Source organism: Phoca vitulina, unplaced genomic scaffold, assembly GCF_004348235.1.
Source record: "Phoca vitulina isolate PV1807 unplaced genomic scaffold, GSC_HSeal_1.0 scaffold103, whole genome shotgun sequence".
NCBI lineage: Eukaryota > Metazoa > Chordata > Mammalia > Carnivora > Phocidae > Phoca > Phoca vitulina.
In genome coordinates this window covers 326,374-347,128 of record NW_022589806.1, presented here as the reverse complement: position 1 = coordinate 347,128, position 20,755 = coordinate 326,374, and the positions used below count along the sequence as shown (strand labels likewise).

General features: G+C 37.4%; 1 protein-coding gene across 3 annotated transcripts in view; it reads left to right on the top strand.

Moving 5' to 3' along the window:
* IL1RAPL2 (interleukin 1 receptor accessory protein like 2) overlaps positions 1–20,755 on the top strand; it is a 1,179,835-nt gene that overhangs the window by 1,094,998 nt on the left and 64,082 nt on the right. The gene's annotated exons all lie outside the window — the stretch shown is intronic.

Genomic DNA, 20,755 nt, shown 5'->3' with positions numbered 1-20,755 from the left:
TGTTCTCAACTATAATTTATAATTCTTTCAGTGGCTGTTATCATTTAATTTAGAAAATGATTAGAGGGATTTCTTCTTTAGAAAAAAAGGGGGAGAAAGCTGCACAAAATCATTCTGGAGTGTCAAGGCTGCTTTCTTTTCTAGATCTATAGGAATGGTAAGGCAACATTGTCTCTAGTAGATTGAACACTGTACTAATACATTAGAAGACATGAATTCTTTCTATCTTGGGGAGGGTATGTGCTATGGTGAGCACTGTGAATTGTGTAAGACTGTTGAATCACAGACCTGTACCTCTGAAACAAATAATACATTATATGTTAAAAAAAAAAAGAAGAAGATAGTAGGAAGGGAAAAATGAAGGGGAGGAAATCGGAGGGGGGGGATGAACCATGAGGGACTATGGACTCTGAGAAACAAACCGAGGGTTCTAGAGGGGAGGGGGCTGGGGGGATGGGTTAGCCCGGTGATGGGTATTAAAGAGGGCATGTATTGAATGGAGCACTGGGTGTTATATGCAAACAATGAATCATGGAACACTACATCAAAAACTAATGATGTCATGTATGGTGATTAACATAACATAATAAAAAAAAAGTTCTAAAAAAAAAGTTCTAAAAAAAAGGGCAAAAAAAAAAAAAGAAGAAGACATGAATTCTTTTTTGCCATTGAAGCCGGATGATTATTTTACCTCGGGAAAGTCAGATGATTTCTAACTAAGCCTATTTCTAAATCTCAGTGATCCATTCAATTTGACACTGTAATCTCAGAGAAATTAAGGACACTGGTGTGTAGCTTTGGCTGCAAATGGTTAGTTAACATATTGCATGACTGATAAGAAAAGCCAGTATGAGCAGTGAAGAGCTATCTTGTGATTAAACCATAACTGAACTATTTTGTTATATATGCATTTTTTTTCAAAATGAGAGTCTATGTATTCCTCTTAAACTCAGGCAACCCACATCCCTGGAATAGTGGTCCTCAACTTTCTCCCCCTCAACACACTGGACAGAGATGACATTCACTGTCACACTTTTAATGGCCATTTCCCATATGCAAGGTATGACTCTATCCTTTATCTATCACTCAAGAAAAAGTACACTGGAATTGATATGACTAAGAGGGACATTAATATATATATAACCTCAGTACTGTTACAAATTTTTAAGAACTAACATACAAACTTCAGCACATTATTAGAACAAACTTCTGAAAACATGCCTCATAACTGAAAATAACATGTCCTTGTTTTGTGTGTCCTAACACTGACCTACTGGGTTGGAGTATGCAGCTCTGGACACTCTCAGCATTTCATCTACAAATAAACAAAAGGTGTGTGCCATAATTATGGATTCTCTACTAAAGGAATAAATCTCTTGAAAGTTAAAACTTCAAACTAAAATACATAAAGTATAGTAGGAAAGTAAATGGCTTTTACATTGATATCACAACTATCCACTGCTCATTTAAAAAAAATATGTTTTTATTTTTTTCCATTTCCATTTATTTTTATTTTAATTCCAGCATAGTTAACATACAATGTTACATTAGTTTCAAGTGTACAATATAGTGATTCAACAATTCTGTACATTACTCAGTGCTCATCATGATCAGTGTACTCTTTAATCTTCATCACCTGTTTCACCCATCCCCCCCACCCTTCTCCCATCTGGTAACCATCAGATCATTCTCTATAGTTAAGAGTCTGTTTCTTGGATTGTCTCTCTCTTTTTATTCCTTTGCTCAGTTGTTTTCTTAAATTCCACATGAGTGAAATCATACGGTGTTTGTCTTTCTCTCACTGACTTATTTCACTTACCATTACACTATTTAGCTCCATCCATGTCACTGCAAATGGCAAGATTATTATGGTTGAATAATAGGAGTACATATATCCTTTTGAATTAGTGTTTTTTTTATTTTGAGGGTAAATACCCAGTAGTGCAATTATTGGATCATAGGGTAGTTCTATTTTTAACCTTTTGAGGAACCTCCATACTGTTTGCCACAGTGGCTGCACCAGTTTGCATTCCCACCAGTAGTGCAAGAGAGTTCCCCTTTCTCAACATACTAGCCAACACTTGTTCCTTGTGTTTTTGATTTTAGCCATTCTTACAGGTGTGATGTAGTATCTCATTCTAGTTTTGATTTGCATTTCCCTGATGATGAGTGATGTTGAGCATCTTTTCGTGTGTCTGTTGGCCATCTGTATGTCTTCAGAAAAATGTCTATTCATGTGTTCTCCCCATTTTTAATTAGATTATTTGGGGGTTTTGATGTTGATTTCTAGAAGTTTTTAAATATATTTTAGATACTAACCCTTTATTGGATATGCCATTTGCAAATATCTTCTCCCAATCCATAGGTTGTCTTTTAGTTTGTGGATTGTTTCCATTGCTGTGCAGAAGCTTTTATTTTGGGTGTAGTCCCAATAGTTTATTTTTGCTTTTGTTTCCCTTGCTTCAGGAAATATATCTAGAAAAATGTTGTTATGGCCGATGTCAGAAACATTACTGCTTGTGTTCTCTTCTAGGATTTTCATGGTTTCAGGTCTCACATTTAGGTCTTTAATCCATTTTGAGTTTATTTGTGTGTGTGGTGTGAGAAAGTGATCTAGTTTCATTCTTTTGCATGTTGCTGTCCAATTTTCCCAACACCATTTTTTTTCAAAAGACTTTTTCCCATTGCATATTCTTGCCTCCTTTGCTGAAGATTATTTGATCATATAATCGTAGGTCTATTTCTGGGTTTTCTATTCTGTTCTATTGATCTATGTGTCCTTTTTTTGTGCTGGTCCCATACTGTATTGATTGCTACAGCTTTGCAGTATAATTGAAATCTGAAATTATGGTACCTCCAGCTTTGTTTTTCTTTTTCAAGATTGCTTTGGCCATTTGGGGTCTTTTGTGCTTCTCTACAAATTTTAGGATCATTTGTTCTAGTTCTGTAAAAAACGCTATTGGTATTTCTATAGGGATTGCATTAAATTTGTACATTGCTTTGGGTAATATGGACATTTTAACATTTGTTCTTCCAATCCATGAGCATGGAATATCTTTTCATTTCTTTGTGTCATCTTCAACTTCTTCATCAATGTCTTACACTTTTCAGAGTATAGGTCTTTCACCTCCTGGGTTAAGTTTATTCCTATGTATTTTATTATTTTGGTGCAATTGTAAGTGGAATTTTTTTTTTTTAATTTCTGTTTTTGTTACTTCAGTATTAGTGTAGAGAAATGCAAGAGATTTCTGTACATTGTTTTTGTATCCTGCGACCTTACTGAATTCATTTATCAGTTCTAGTAGTTATTTAGTGGAGTCTTTAGGATTTGCTATATATAGTGTCATGTCATCTGCAAATAGTGAAAGTTTTACTTCTTGCTTACCAATTTGGATGTCTTTTCTTCCTTTTTCTTGTCTGAATGCTATGGCTAGGACTTCTAGTACACTGTTGAATAAAAATGGTGAGAGCATACATCCCTGTCTTGTTCCTGACCTTAGCAGAAAATCTCCCAATTTTTCACCATTGAGTATGATGTTAACTGTGGGTTTTTCATATACAGCCATTATTAGGTTAAGGTATGTTCCTTCTGAACCTACTTTGTTCTCTCTCTCTCTCTCTCAAATAAATAAATAAATAAAATCTTTTAAAAAAAAAAAAAGGGGGGCGCCTGGGTGGCTCAGTTGGTTGGGCGACTGCCTTCGGCTCAGGTCATGGTCCCGGAGTCCTGGGATCAAGTCCCACATCGGGCTCCCGGCTCAGCGGGGAGCCTGCTTCTCCCTCTGACCCTCTCCCCTCTCATGCTGTTTCTCTCTCTCTCTCTCAAATAAATAAATAAATAAAATCTTTAAAAAAAATAAAAAAATAAACCTACTTTGTTGAGAGTTTTTATCATAAATGGATGCTGTACTTTGTCAAATGATTTTTCTGCATCTATTGAAATAATCATATATTTTTTATCCTTTTTCTTGTTGATGTGATGTATCACATTGATTGATTTGAGAATATTGAACCACCCTTGCATCCTGGGAATAAATTTACTTGATCATGGTGAATGATTTTTTTAATGTATTGTTGGATTGGGTATGCTAATATTTTGTTGAGCATTTTTGCATCTGTGTTCACCAGATATATTGGCCTACTGTAGATCACTTTCTTTTGTGTTGTGTCATTATCTGCTTTTTTGTATCAGGGTAACTCAAGCCTCATAGAATGGATTTGGAAGTTTTCCTTTCTCCTCTATTCTTTGGAATAGTTTGAGAATAGGTTTTAACTCCTCTTTATTATTTTTTTTTTGTTATGTTCAGTTAGCCACTGTATAGTACATAATTAGTGTTTGATGTAGTGTTCAATGATTCACTAATTAACTCCTCTTTAAATGTTTGGTAGAATTTGCCTGTGAAGCCATTTGGTTCCGGACTTCTGTTTGTTAGGAGTTTTTTGATTACTGATTCAATTTCATTGCTGGTTATCAACCTGTTCAAATTTTCTATTTCTTTCTGATTCAATTTTGGGAGGGTATAAGTTTCTAGGAATGTATATATTTCTTCTAGGTTGTCCAATTTGTTGGCATATAATTTTTCATAATACTCTCTTTTAATCCTTTGTACTTTTTTGTTGTTGATTGTTATTTCTCCTCCATCTCTGATTTTGTTTATTTGAGTGCTCTCTCTCTTTTGATGAGTCTGGCTAAATGTTTATCAATTTTGTTGATCTTTTCAAAGAATCAGCTCCTAGTTTCATTGATCTGTTCTGTTGTGTTTTTTTGTTTTGTTTTGTGTTGTTTCATTTTGTTTCTATTGATTTCAGCTCAGATCTTTATTATTTCCTTCCTTCTACTGGTTTTGGTTTGTTGTTTGTTCTTTTTCTAGCTCTTTTATTTTATTTTATTTTTTGATGAGTGACATTGGATTTATTTTTTATTTAAATTCAATTAACCAACATATAGTACATCATTAGTTTTTTATTACTATGTTCAATTAGCCAGCATATAATACATCATTAGTTTTGATGTAGTGTTCAACAATTCATTAGTTGCATATAACACCCAGTGCTTATCACCACATGTGCCCTCCTTAATACTCATCACCTGGTTACCCCACCCCTCCACCCCCTCCCTTTCCACAACCCTCAGTTTTGTTCCCAGAGTCCAGAGTCTCTCATGGATTGTCTCCCTTTCTGTTTTTTTTTTTTTTCCCATTCACCTTTCCCTCCATTCCCCTGTGGTCTTCCGCACTATTCCTTATGTTCAACATATGAGTGGAACTGTATGATAATTGTCTGTCTCTGATTGACTTATTTCACTTAGCATAATCCCCTCCAGTTCCATCCATGTCAATGCAAATGGTGGGTATCCATCCATTCTGACGGCTGAGTAATACCCCATTGTATATATGTATCACATCTTCTTTATCCATTCATCTGTTGAGGGACATCTTGGCTCCTTCCACAGTTTAGCTATTGTGGACATAGTTGCTATGAACACTGGAGTGCATGTGCCCCTTCTTTTCACTATGTCTGTATCTTTGGGGTAAATACCTAGTAGTGCAATTGCTGGGTTGTAGGGTAGCTCTATTTTTAACATCTTGAGGAACCTCCATAATGTTTTCCAGAGCGGCTATACCAGCTTGCATTTCCACCAACAGTGTAAGAGGGTTCCCCTTTCTCCACATCCTAGCTAATACTTGTTTTCAGTCTTGTTAATTTTAACCATTCTAACTGGTGTAAGGTGGTATCACAGCCACATGCAGAAGAATGAAGCTGGACCATTCTCTTACACCATACACAAAGATAAACTCAAAATGGATGAAAGACCTCAATGAGACAGGAATCCATCAAAATCCTAGAGGAGAACAAAAGCAGTAACCTCTTCTTCATTGGCCACAGCGACCTCTTTCAAGACACGTCTCTAAAGGCAAGGGAAACAAAAGCAAAAATGAACTTTTGGGACTTCATCAAGATAAAAAGCTTCTGCACAGCAAAGGAAACAGTCAACAAAACTAAAAGGCAGAGTAATATTCTATTATATATATGGACCACATCTTTTTTATCCATTCATCTGTTGAAGGGCATCTTGGCTCTTTCCATAGTTTGGCTATTGTGGACATTGTTGCTATGAACATTGGGGGGCATATGGCCCTTCTTTTCACTACATCTGCATCTTTGGGGTAAATACCCAGCTGGAGGAGATTATGCTAAGTGAAATAAGTCAAGCAGAGAAAGTCAATTATCATATGGTTTCACTTATTTGTGGAACATAAGGAATAGCATGGAGGACATTAGTAGAAGGAAGGGAAAAATGAAGGGGGGAAATTGGAAGGAGAGATGAACCATGAGAGACTATGGACTCTGAGAAACAAACTGAGGGTTTTAGAGGGGAGGGGGGTGGGGGATGGGTTAGCACAGTGATGGGTATTAAGGAGGGCATGTACTGCATGGAGCACTGGGTGTTATACAAAAACAATGAGTCGTGGATCACTACATCAAAAAACTAATGATGTATTTTATGGTGACTAACATAACATAATAAAATTAAATTAAAAAAAAAAAACTAAGAGGCAACCCACGGAATGGGAGAAGATATTTGCGATTGACATATCAGATAAAGGGCTGGTATCCAAGATCTATAAAGAACTTCTCAAACTCAACATCCAAAAAACAAATAATCCAGTCAAGAAATGGGCAGAAGACATGAACAGACACTTCTCCAAAGAAGACATACAGATGGCTAACAGACACATGAAAAAATGTTTAACATCACTTGCCATCAGGGAAATACAAATCAAAACCACAGTGAGATACCACCTTACATCAGTTTCTAGCTCCTTTAGGTGGAAGGTTAGGTTTTTTACTTGAGGGTTTTTCTTGTTTCTTGAGGTAGACCTGTATTATAATAAATTTCCCTCTCAGAACTGCTCTTGCTGCATCCCAAAGATTTTGGACTGTTGTGTTTTCACTTTCATTTGTCTCAATGTATTTTTTTTTATTTCCTTTTGATTTCTTATTTGAGCCGTCCACTGTTTAGTGGCATGTTATTGAACTTACATGTATTTGTGGTCTATCCAGTTTTTTCTTGTGGTTGATTTCTGGTTGCATAGCATTGTGGTCAGAAAAGATGCATGGATTGACTCTGATCTTTTTCAATTTCTTGAGACTTGTCTTGTGGCCTCATATGTAATCTTCTCTGGACAATGATCCATGTGCACTTGAAGAGAATGTGTATTCTGCTGTTTTAGGATGGAATGTTCTCAATGTATCTGTTCAATCCATCTGTCCCAATGTGTCATTCAAAAGCCACTGTTTCTTTGTTGATTTTCTGTTTGGATGATCTTGTCATTGATGTATGTGCAGTGTTCACATCCCCTAATATCATTGTATTACTATCAATTGATTACTTCATGTTTTATTAACTTCTTTAAGTATTTGGGTGGTCCTATGTTGGGTGCATAAATATTTACAATTGTTATATCTTGTTGGATTGTCCCCTTTATTATTATATAGTGTCCTTCTTTGTCTCTTTTTATAATCTTTTATTAAAGTTTATTTGTCTTATTTTTTTTAAAGATTTTATTTATTTGACAGAGAGAGACACAGCAAAAGAGAGAACACAAGCAGAGGGAGTGGGAGAGGGAGAAGCAGGCTTCTCGCCGAGCAGGGAGCCCGATGCGGAGCTCAATCCCAGGACCCTGGGATCGTGACCTGAGCCGAAGACAGACGCTTAATGACTGAGCCACCCAGGCGCCCCAAAGTTTATTTGTCTTATATAAGTATTGCTACCCCAGGTTTCTTTTTACATCCATTTGCATGATAAATGCTTCTTCATCCCTTCACTTCCAATCTGCATGTGTATTTCAGTCTAAAATAATTCTCTTATAGGCAACATATAGATGGGTCATGTTTTTTTATCCATTCCATCACCCTGTGTGTTTTGATTGGAGCATTTAGTCCATTTACATTCAGAATCATTATTGATAAGTATATATTTATTGCAATTTTGTTGCTTGTTTTATGGTTATTTTTGTAGTTTTTCTCCATTCCTTTATTCTCTTGCTCTCTTTTCTTAGGTTAGTTGGTTTTCTTTAATGATATACTTGGATTCCTTTCTCCTTTTTTGCATATCTATTACTGGTTTTTGATTTGTGGTTACCATTTTGTTTGTATATAACATTTTCTGTACATAAAAGTCTATAGTAAATTGATGGTCGCTTAAGTTTGAACCTATTCTTTACTCCTCTCCTCCCCACATTTTAGGCATATGGTGTCATACTTTACATCCTTTTATTTGTGAGTCCTTTGACTTTTACAGATATATTTATTCTTACTGCTTTTGTGTTTCCTACTTTCCTTACACTTGCTTATCATCTTTCCTTTCCACTCAAAGAGTACCGTTTACTATTTCTTGTAGGGCTGGTTTAGTAGTCATGAACTCCTTTAGTTTTTGTTTGTCTGAAAAACTCTATCTTTCCTTCTGTTATGAATGATAGCCTTGCTGTATAGCATATTCCTGGTTGCAGATTTGTTTCCTTTTAGCACTTTGAATATCTAATGCCACTCTTCTGGCCTGCAAATTTTCTGCTGAAAAATCAGCTGATAGCTTTATGGGGTTTCCCTTGTATGTAACTGTCTTCTTTTCTTACTGCTTTTAAAATTCTCTCTTTATTGTTACCTTTTTCTATGTTATTACTATGTGTCAGTGTGGACCTCCTTAGGTTGATTTTGTTGGGGTATCACTGTACCTCCTAGATCTGGATTTCTGTTTCCTTCCCCAGATTCAGGAAATAGTCAGCTATTATTTCTTCAAATAAATGTTCTGCCCCATTTTCTTTATTCTCTACTTCTGTGATCCCTATAATGTGAATGTTATTTTGCTTGATGTTGTTGCTGAGTTTCCTAAATCTATTCTCATTTTGCATATTTTTTTCTCTCACCTATTCAGCTTGATTACTTTCCATTACTCTGTCCTCTAGGTCACTGATTCATTCTTCTGCTTTGTCTAGTCTACTATTTATTCCATCTAGTATATTTTTAATTTCAATTATTGTGTTCATTATCTCTGCTTGTTTTTTGTTTTTTTTTTATCTCATTGTTTAGGGTCTCACTGATGTCCTCTACTCTTTTCTCAATTTTAGTAAGTATCTTTATGACCATTGCTTTAAATTCTCTATCAGGCATATTAATTATCTCCATTTCCCTTAGGTCTCTTGCTGTGATTGAGTCCTGTTCTTTCATTTGGGACATATTCTTCTGTCTTCTCATTTTGTCTAACTCTCTGCCTCTGTTTCTCTGTGTTGGGAAAGGCAACTATGTCTCCTGCACTTGGAAGTAATGGTCTTATGAAGAAGAGACCCTTTAGTGCCCTACAGTGCAATGTCCCCTGTTCACCAGAATTTTGCACTTGAAGGGTGTCTCCTGTGTATGATGCATGTGCACTGCTGTTATGACAGAACCTCTTTCCCTTCAGTCCAGTCACCTGGAATGGCTCTCTTTGTCTGCTGTGGACAGTGTTTGGTCCCTGTGGTGTTAGTGGGCAAGTCTGGGGATGCCTTGGGCTTGAGTTGAATCATACTAAACATTTGCCAGAGATGCAGTAGCACCAAACTGCAGGGCACTTTCCCTATGTTTTACCCTGAGAAGGTTTTGTTGGTGGGCAGGGCCTGCAGGCAGACTAGTTGTCTGTCTCTGGCCCACAGCTGGGGTCTCCATCTCACTGGTGTGTGGTTATCTTTCCCTCTCTCTGGGTCAACAATCACTTTAGAATGGTGCTGGACATTGTAGGGGCTGCTTGCACACTGTCAGGCTTGTAGTACCACCCTGTATGGGCTCTGGCCAAGAGCATATTGGAGAGTGTGGATCAGCCAAAGAACAGCACAGAGGTGGTGCTTTGGAGCTGTGATGCTAAGAAGCTTTGCATGCATCTGGTCCTCTGTGGGAGGGGCTCCACAGTGTCAGGGCTGAGGTGGGCCTGTGCAGAAGAGCAGATCCTTGGAACTACAGCACAGTGGGGTGGGGAAGTTGTGCTAGCCAGCTTTGTGTGCCCTCATTCCTCTGCTGGAGAGGCCCTGCGGTGCCAAGATTGAGGCAGAACTGTCTGGAAGGGTTATCCACTCTGCTTTTCACCCCTCTTGTGAAAGTCAAATCTAAGTATAAGTCCAGGGAAGAAAAGAGAACCTCTATTTACATTAGCAGTAACAGGAATAAAAATTCGAACTCCTTGGATGAAAATAAAATTATCTTGATCATTCAGGCCTAAGATATACAACTTACAGATTTCTGTCATGTAACTTTAGACACCTAGTTAATATGATAGACTGAATTTCTATGCTAAAGACTCATCTCTTGTTCTAAACACAGAGAGATGCTGGACAAAATAAAACAAAGATTGTACATGCTTAGCCCAGCTTGAAAGTAAGTAAGGGAAATTCCCAGATTTAGAAATGTAAAGGGAAATCAAACCCAGAGAAGGGAGCATAGACTGAAGCTAAATACCTCCTGGAAATATCAGAAACAGATAGGGACATTAGGGGTATAAGGGCTTGGGCTCAGAGTCAAACCATAGAGCCACAGATCTATGTAAAGTGTAGAGCTGGAACTGAGATCCAAGCAAAAATATAGAAGCTTCAGTGGTCTGTGAAGACTAAAAAATCAATGAAAAGGGGATGAGAAAACTGTGTTCACTGGTCCAGGAAAACAGCCAGGAAATTCACACTCTGTCAAGGGTCATGCCATGAATGAAAAGAGATACTCAAGAGAAATCAGAACTCTAAACTTGTATCAATATGGGTGTGGACTCTAAATTCACACAACCCACATGTGGTGCAAACTCCCAAGCTAAGAAATTAACAGGAAAACTGGTTCCAAACCAGTGAAACTTGTAAGGCCTTGGCAGAGGCAAACTTGGAACCACTCTGAGGGAATGCCTTCACAGCCCTCAGCACCCAGGACTCCCACAAAAAAACAAAAACAAAAACAAAAACAAAAACAAAACACAAAAAACAATCCCTGTTGTAGATAAAAACACAGTAATGAAATTATAAACCTCACAAGAAAATTAACCACTATGAGTGTGCTTCCATTGACACAAATGGGAAAAAACAATTGTATCCCAAGAAATAGAGATAATAGGACAATTTAAAGGAGACAAAATGGGTTCATTGAAAATTGTCAAAAAAATCAAGAGTAAAGAACAACTATGTGGCAAGAATATGGTATTGATGTTTAATCAATGGCCTTTATAAAATCAGTAATCCATCAAGGGATTGGGGCAGTGGAACTAGATAAAGAAATTAAAAATTAAATTTTTACCCTTGAGAAATTCTTAGAAAATCCCAGGACATGGGGAGATTATGATGTGTGGCCAACTCTTAACTATAGGAAACAAACTGAGGGTTGCTGGAGGGGAGGTTGGTGGGGAATGGGATAACTGGATGATGGGCATTAAAGAGGGCACATGATGTAATGAACACTGGGTGTTATATGCAATGGATAAATAACTGAACTCTACATCTGAAACTAATGATACACTATATGTTGACTAATTGAATTTAAATAAAAAATAAGTTAAAAAAAAGATGTGTGGCCAAAATTAGATTTTATCTTTCCACACTTACCTGCAATTCTCTCACATTAGGTAAGTCAGTCTCAGGTTCTTTTAAAGCTGTCTCAGAGCAATTGTATGGGTTTGAAATGCAAAATAGAATCTCTCTGGGCTAGATGAAACTTACACATAGACCATTCAATGATTAGGGTGATGACTTTAGCTTTGGAAAAAAACAAACATGAAGAGCTCATAGAATGTGTATTCTACTTACATTTTATTCAATTTATTTTGTGCATTGTCCTTTATCTGTCCCCTCCCAGATGTAAATATCCTGAAGACATTGATTTTTTTTAACTTTTAACAGCTTTATTGAGTTGTAATTTACATAGCATACGATTTACCCATGTAAGGGTACCATTCAGTGGCTTTTAGTAAATGTATACATTTCTGTAGCCCTTGCTACAATGTAGCTTTAAAAACTTCCATCCCTGACCCCAGCTATAAGTAACTACTGATCTATATTCTGTTTCTATAGTCATATGTTTTCTAGAAATTTCATGTAAATGGAATCATACAGTATGTAGTCTTTTGTGTCTGGCTTCATTCATTCAGCATAATGGCTTTGAGGTTTACTCATGTTGTAGCATGTATCAGTAACCATCCACATGTTGGTGGAAATTTTAGTTGTTTTGAGCTGTTACAAATAATGCTGATATGTGGAGGTAGTTCAAGATGGTGATGTAGGCAGGGACTGAACTCACCATGGAGACACCAAATCTATAGCTACATATGAAATAATTTCCTCTGTACAAGACCTGAAAACTACCTGAGAATTTCTTCACATTGGGCAAACAAGAAAAAGGCCACATGGTAGCAAGTAGGACAGGCTAAGACACAATCTCACCATAAACCTCACCCCTGGTGCAGCAACTTAAAATCAGGGGAGAACTCACAAACCTGGAGCTTCTCCTTAGGAGCAAAGGGTTCATTCACCACATTGGTTACCACCAGTTTTTTAATACCTGCAACTAAGAGATGAGCCTCCAAATATCTGGCTTTGAAAATCATTGGGGCTCCTGTCCCTAAGACCCAAAGGGCTGTAGTGAACTGAGAAATATCTATTAAAGGGCTCATGAATGGACTCACTCATCCCAGGGCTGCCAGCACAGAAACAGTTATTTACAAAGCACTCAGACTTATGTGAAAGAGATTAATTTGTTAATCTTAAAGCACCAGCTGGAGGTTCAGGGGACTGTCAGGATATTCTCCAGGGATGGAGGCTAGTGGGCACTGTTTTCACATTCTCCTTCTGCCCTGCTAAATCTATCAGGCACCATCTTTTTTTTTTTTTTTTTTTTTTTTTCTTTTCTCAGTGGGAACCATCTTTGGGTTCTCTCTCTGCTATGCGCCAGAGCACCAGTATCTCCCAGATAGGAGCTTTTACACACATCTTGTACCCTGGTTTTTGTGTCTGGCACTCTGGTTTTTTCAGCTGCCACCCAGGGAATGCCCCTTTATCTCTTGGTTCCAGAGGCCAGGGCCTTTATGTTCATGGGCCCCATGGGACTATAACAATAAGAGAAACAGTTCTTCACAGACTACTACCCCAGGGTTCTGCATAGACAGCAAACTGAAACAAACCCTCAGTCTGTCTGTGAAAGAGGCCTATTTGCTTGTCTTGGAACTAAAGACTGAGAAGCAAGCTTTAGGTTTGGCACATATCTAGGGACTTATGTAGGTACTCTCAGGAAACATAGGCTGGGGGATACCATATTTGCATGCTGCCTTGCTCCATCTCACTGGTATCTCTCAGAAAGAAGCTTATATGTTTGTCTGGAGCGCCAATTTTTGTGACTGTCACTAGGGGATAACTCCAGCTCACCTGGTCTGCAGGCCAGCAGCGCTTATGCTTGCAGCCACACAGGACTGCATATATTTGCATACTTTAAAAGCTGCTGCCTGAGGATCTGGCTTCCAACCAGCCTGAATCTAAGGGCTGACTGAAACACACCCCTGTGGGACACTGATAGATTTTTATGCACCCTCAATTACTGGGAGCTATTAAAAATGTAATAGGTTATTTGGACAATCACAAAGGTTTGAGATACAGCAAAGAGCTGGGGCAATTGAACAGTAAAGATCATGTCCTACACAAGCCACTACTTCAAAACTAAGAGAGGTGGTTATTTTATCTAAGGTATAGAAATCAACACAGAGGATCAAGTAAAATGAAACAGAAGGAAATGTTCCAATCAAAAGAACAAGGTAAAACCTCAGGGAAAAAAAAAATTAATGAAATGGAAATAAGTAATTTACCTGATAAAGAGTTCAAAGTAATAGCCATAGACATGCCCACTAAACTCAGGACAATAATGGGTGAACACAGTGAGAACTTCAACAAAAAGATGGAAATTATAAGTACCAAACATAAGTCACAGAACTGAAGAATACAATAACTGCACTGAAAAATACAATACAGGGGTTTAACAGCAGATTAGATGAAACAGAAGAAATAATCAGTGAACTTAAACACAAGATGTAGAATTCACCCAATCAGATCAGCAACAAAGAAAAAAAAAAGTGAAAAAAAGTGAAGATAGCTTTTGGGACTTAGGGGACAATATCAAGTGGACTAACATTTATGTTATAGGGATTCCAGAAGAAGAGAGACAGAAAAGGCCAGAAAATTTATTTGAAGAAATAATGGTTGAAAAATTCCCTAACCTTAGGGAAGGAAATAGGCATCCAGATCCAGGAAGCCAAAAGTATCCAAATAAGAGAAATCTAAAGATATGCACACCAATATATGTAATTAAAATATCAAAAGTTTTTGCCAAGGTGACACAGGCAAAAGCACCCCAGAACACTCCAGATCCATACCACTTTGGCTTCAGATAGCTTGCTAGGGCACCCCACATGCAGAGTGCATTGGAAACTCTTGGCTGATGTCTGCTTTAGGTCCAGCCACCCTGCCAAATTGTCCCTTGCATGGAGTACCCCGGGAACCCCAAGCCTATTCTTGCATTGGTTTCAGCCACTCCACTAGGGCACCCCCTGTGTGAAATGCCTTCGAACACTCCTGCCCCTGTTAACCTCGGTTCCAGTCACCCAGGCAGGGAACCCACTGTGAAAAACACCTTGGGACACCCCAGCTTCTACCCAATTCAATTTCAGCTGTCCCACCAGTATGGGAGTCCTGGGGCACCCTGGCTTATACCCAGTTAAGCTTTAGCCATTCCGCCAAGGCAAATATTGTGTGGAGAACTCAGAGACCACACCAGACCATGCCCATTCTAGCTTTAGCCATCCTGCCAGGATGCCCCCTGCATAGAGCACCACAGCGCCTCCCAACCTATACTCCACCTTGGCTCTAGCCACCTCTTCAGGGCACCTTCTATATAGAGAGTCCAGGAACACCCCAGTTTACATCCACTTCAGCTTCAGTTATCCTGCCAATGTGTCATCTGTGGGTAGAGCTCGGGGTACCCCTAGCTTGCAACCACTTTAGGTTCAACTATCCTGCCAGGGCACCCTCTGTGGGAAGAGCTCAGGGACCTTCCAACCTGCACACTATGTCAGCTCCTGCCACCCTGCCAAGGTACCCCCTTAAGAGGGAAAAAAAAAATCAAGTACAGGGGCCTTGGCACCTTACGGTCAAGATCTCGAGGTTCAGAATGACTGGGATGCTCCTTTTTTCCTCTGATTAAAAACTTCATCCCTGTTACCGGGGAGCAAGCCCCTCTTCTCCCAGGCCCTTCACTTACCCAAGTGTTTGTCAGACCGTCTGCATTCCAGGACAGCGCTCTTCACTTGGGGCCAACACTCAAGGCAGGAGACAGGTTCTGGGAGAGAAAGTTAGAGGTGAGCATCCCCCTGCAGTCTGCTCTCAGCCAGCGCTGTGGGGAGGTATTTTATGTACGTATTTATTTATTGATCCAAACTGAATTGAGTTAAACAGGGGGGAAAAATCTGAAAGCCTTTCCAATTTTCCAACTTATTTTAACCGAACAACAGAAAACAGAGGAATATGCTCCAAAAGAAAGAACAAGATAAAACTTCTCCCCAAAAACCTAAATGAAATGTAGCTAGGCAATATGCCTAATAAAGTATTTGAGGTAATTATTCAGAGCTGTGATTTAATGACCACATTAGCTCCATGCTTTGCTATATCCACCAGCATGAGGGAAAATAATGAAACAAGTCAGCCTGGGGTTATGGCCATTGACTTTCAATCATCTGGCTTGTTCTCAATGTACTACAGAATTTCCCTGAATAAACACATTTGAGTGGAACCAGTCATTCCTTGAAACATAGTCTCAACCATTACAAATCACAAAACCTACATCCTTGCGCTACTGTGTTTCAGCCATTGTCAAATGTAGCATTATAACTTGTGTATAAGGATTTGCTCCCAGGAAACAAAAGTCAAGGACCAGATGACTTCACAGGGAAATTCTACCAAACATGTAAAGAAGTTAATACCTATGCTTCTAAAGCTGTCCCAAAAAATAGAAAAGGAAGGAAAACTTACAAATTCACTCTATGAAGCTAACATTTCCCTGATACCAAGACCAGATAAAGACTCCACTAAAAAAGTGAACTACAAGCCAATATCTCTGAACATGGATGTAAAATTTCTCACTAGAATACTAACAAACTGAATTCAGCACTTCATTAAAAGAATCAGTCACCACAATCAAGTATGATTTATTCCTGGGCTGCAAGGGTGGTTCAATATTGCAAATCAAACAATGTGATACATCAGATTAATGAAAGAAAGTATAAGGACCAAATGATCCTTTCAATAGATGCAGAAGAAGCATTTGACAAAGTACAACATCCATTCATGATAAAAAACTTTCAACAAAATAGAGTTAGACGGAACATACCTCAATATAACAAAGGTCATATATGAAAAACACACAGCTAATATTGTCCTCAACCAGGAAAAACTGAGAGCTTTTCCTCTTTGGTCAGGAGCAAAACAGGGGTATCCACTCTCACCGCTCTTATTTAACATAGTACTAGAAGTCCTAGCCACATCAGTCAGACCAAAAAAAAAAAAAAAAAAGTCATCCAAATCAGCAAGAAGTAAAACATTCACTATTTGCAGATGGCATGATACTCTATATAGAAAACCTGAAAGACTCCACAAAAAATTGCTATAGCTGATACATGAATTCAGTAAAGTCACAGGATACAAAAGCAATGTTCAGAAATCTGTTGCATTTCTATACACCAATAATGAAACAGCAAGAAGAGAAATCAAGGAATCAATCCCATTTACAATTGCACGAAAAAAACATAAGATACATAGGGATAGACCTAACCAGAGATAAAAGATCAGTACTCTGAAAACTATAAAACACTGATGAAAGAAATTGAAGAGGACACAAAGAAATGGAAACACATTCTATGCTCATGAATCGGAAGAACAAATATTGTTGAAATGTCCATATTACCCGAAGCAATCTGCACATTTAATGCAATAATAAAATTACTGATTATTGATGATTCTAGCTTTGCTTTGCTTTTCCAAGGTTTTTTGTTATTTGAGGTCTTCTGTGGTTTTCTATTTCTTGCTGTTTCAGTTTTGGTAGTTTATATGTTTCTAGGAATGTATCCATTTCTTCCAGGTTTTCTGATTTTTTGGCATATGGTTTTTCATAATATTCTCATAATTTTTTTTTGTATTTCTGTGGTGTGGGTTGTTGTTGTTTCTCTTCTCTCATTTATGCTTTTATTTACTTGGGTTCTTTCACTTTCTTACACCATACACAAAAATAAATTCAAAATGGAGTAAAGACCTAAATGTGAGACAGGAAACCATTAAAATCCTAGAGGAGAACACAGGCAGTAACCTCTTTGACATTGGCTGTAACAACTTCTTACTAGATATGTCTCCTGAGGCAAGAAAAATGAAAGGAAAAATAAACTATTAGGACTTCATCAAAATAGAAAGCCTCTGCACAGTGAAGAAAACAATCAACAAAACTAAAAGGCAACCTATGGAATGAGAGAAGATATTTGCAAATGACATATCTGGTAAAGGGTATCTAAAGTATATAAAGAATTTATAGAAGTCAACACTCAAAAAACAAATAATTGAATCTAAAAATGGGCAAAGATATGAAGATACATTTTTCCAAAGAAGACATCCAGATGGCCAACAGACACATAAAAAGATGTTCAATATCACCCATCATCAGGGAACTACAAATCAAAACTACCATGAGGTACCACCCCACACCAATCAGAATGGCTAGAATTAACAACACAAGAAACAACAGGAGTTGGCAAGGATATGGAGAAAGGGGAACCATCTAGCATTGTTAGTGGGAATACAAACTAATGCAGCCACTCTCAAAAACAGTATGGAGTTTCCTCAAAAAGTTAAAAATAGAACTACCTTATGTTCCAGCAATTGCAGTACTTGGTATTTACTCAAAGAATACAAAAATACTAATTCAAAGGGATACATGCACCCTGATATTTATAGCAGCATTATCTATAATAGCCAAATTATGGAAACTGCCCAAATGCCCATTAACTGACAAAAAATGCCCAAATGTCCATTGACTGATGAATGAATAAAGAAGAGTTGGTGTATATATATATACAATGAAATATTACTCAGCCATATAAAGGAATGAAATTTTGACATTTGCAATAATGTGATAGAGCTAGAGAGTATAATGCTAAGCAAAATAAGTGAGTCAGATAAAGGCACATATCACCATGCATTTCCACCATAAGTCAACTTGAGACCCACTATATGAACGCAGCCTTTTTGAGTGCCCAGAAAGTTCCACCAAACTTAGTAGAGACAAGTATAGAGGATGACTATGTGTACACAAATGATGTCAGGTTTCTATCACTTTCATTGTGTTTTCATCTTGCCCCAAAATGAGTTTTTCATCATAGACTCTTCTGCAATTTGCCTTTATCATACAACTTGGCCTCATTTTGCACTCCTTCCCTACAAAGGGATGTGAATATTTACACTCCTTTCAACCTCATTTTCTTAACATCTGTATTGGCATTATATTGTTCAGAGAACATAGTTTGTATAAATTAAAACCTTTTAAGGTTATTGAGGCTTATTTTATGGCCCATATGAGGTCTACCCTGCAGAATATTCCATGTCCTATTGAGAAGAATGTGTATTCTGCTCTTGAGTATTCTGTGTCTGTTAGATATAACTCACTTATGGTATTGTTTCAATCTCCTAATTTCTGGCCGATCTTCTGCCTAGTTGTTCTATTCATTTGTAAAAGTGGGTTGTTGAAGTCTCCAACTATTGATGAATTATGTATTTCTCCCTTCAATTGTGTCAGTTTTTGTTTCATGTATTTAGGCAGTCTGTTGTTAGGTGCATTCATATTTTTAATCATTATATCCTTCCTATGAATTGTTCCTTTCATCATTCTCAACTGTCTCTCTTTGGTCAGTAACTCTCTTTTGCCTTAAACTCTATTTTGCCTGATATTAGGATAGCCAAAAAAAGGTTATTCTTTCTATAGTATATATTTTTCCATCTTTTTACTTTCAATCTACTTTGAATCAAAAGTGTGTCCCTTGTAGGCAGCATATGATTGGACAACGGTTTTTAAATCCATTGTACAGATATATGACTTTTGATTGGAAGATTTAGTCCATTTACATTAAATGTAATTAAAGAGAAGACAGGATCTATGTTTACCATTTGGCTATTTTTTTTCCATTAATTTTACTTCTTTTGTTCTTTTATTCATTTAATATTGCCCATTTTGAAGTTTAAACAGATATTTTTTTATACAATGTAATTGCCTTATTGTCAATTTTACTAAATTCTTGAGTTATTTTTTTTTTAAGATCTTATTTATTTATTTGTCAGAGAGAATGAGAGTGAGAGAGGCAGGCAGAGGGAGAAGCAGGCTCCCCGCTGAGCAAGGAGCCCGACGCGGGACTCAATCCCAGGACCCTGGGATCATGACCTGAGCTGAAGGCAGAGGCTTAAGCAACTGAGCCACCCAGGTGTCCCTTGAGTTATTTTCTTAATTGTTGCCCTAGAGATTACAACTGACATTCTATCTTAATCTATAGAGTAACACCAACTTAATTTCAATAGTAAGCAAAAAGCTTTGTAACTATTATCTTATTTCCTCCTTCTTTCTTAAAGCTTATTATTGTTATACAAATTATGTGTGTACATATTATAAGCCCATCGATGCAGTTTTATAATTATTTTTGTATATCTTGAATCAGATAAGAAAAGAGAAACAAACAAAAATCCATATTCACTGTCTTTATATTTACCTATCTGGTTACCTTTGCTGGTGCTTTTTATCTCTTCATGTAAATTAGAGTTTTTGTTTAGTGTTCTCTTATTTCAGCCTGAAAGTTCAGTTTAATATTGCTTGTGGGAAAGACAGAATCTCTAGGTTTTGTTTATATGTAAAAGTCTTAATTTTTCTTCAATTTTGAAGGATAGATTTTTTAGATATAGAATTCCTCATTGACAGTCTTTTTCTTTCAACCCCTGAAAAACATCATCTTACTGGCTTTGGGTCTCCATGGTTGTTGATGAGAAATAAGGTTCTCTTAAATGTAATGAGTTGTTTTTCTCTTGTTGCTTTCAAAGTCTTATTTTTGTGTTGGGCTTTAAAAGTGTAATTATGTTGTGCCTAGGCATATCTCTCTTTGACTTTACCCTACTTGGACCTATTGAATTTTTTGAATGTGTAGATTAATGCTTTTCAACTATTTTGGGAAGTTTTGGTGATTATTTCTACATATACTCCTCCTGCCCCTTCCTCTAGCTCCTCTTTTTCGGAAGCTCCCATTATGTGTATGTTGATATGCTTGATTTTTGTTCCATAGGCCTCTGACTCTCTGTTCAGTCTTCTTAATTTTTTTTCTTTCTACTTCTTGCTCTGGATAATCTCAATTGACCTACCTTCAGATTCACTGATTCTTTCTTTTGTTAGTTCAAATCTACTATTGAGATCCAATGGGGGAATTTTTCATTTCAATTACTATACTTGAAACCCAAGAATTTCTGTTTTTTTTTAAATAATGCCTCCTTATTTTTTTTAAGATTTTATTTATTTGACAGAGAGAGAGATAGCAAGAGCAGGAACACAAGCAGGGGGAGTGGGAGAGGGAGAAGCAGGCTTCCCGCCCAGCAGGGAGCCCAATGTGGGGCTTGATCCCAGCACCCTGGGATCATGACCTGAG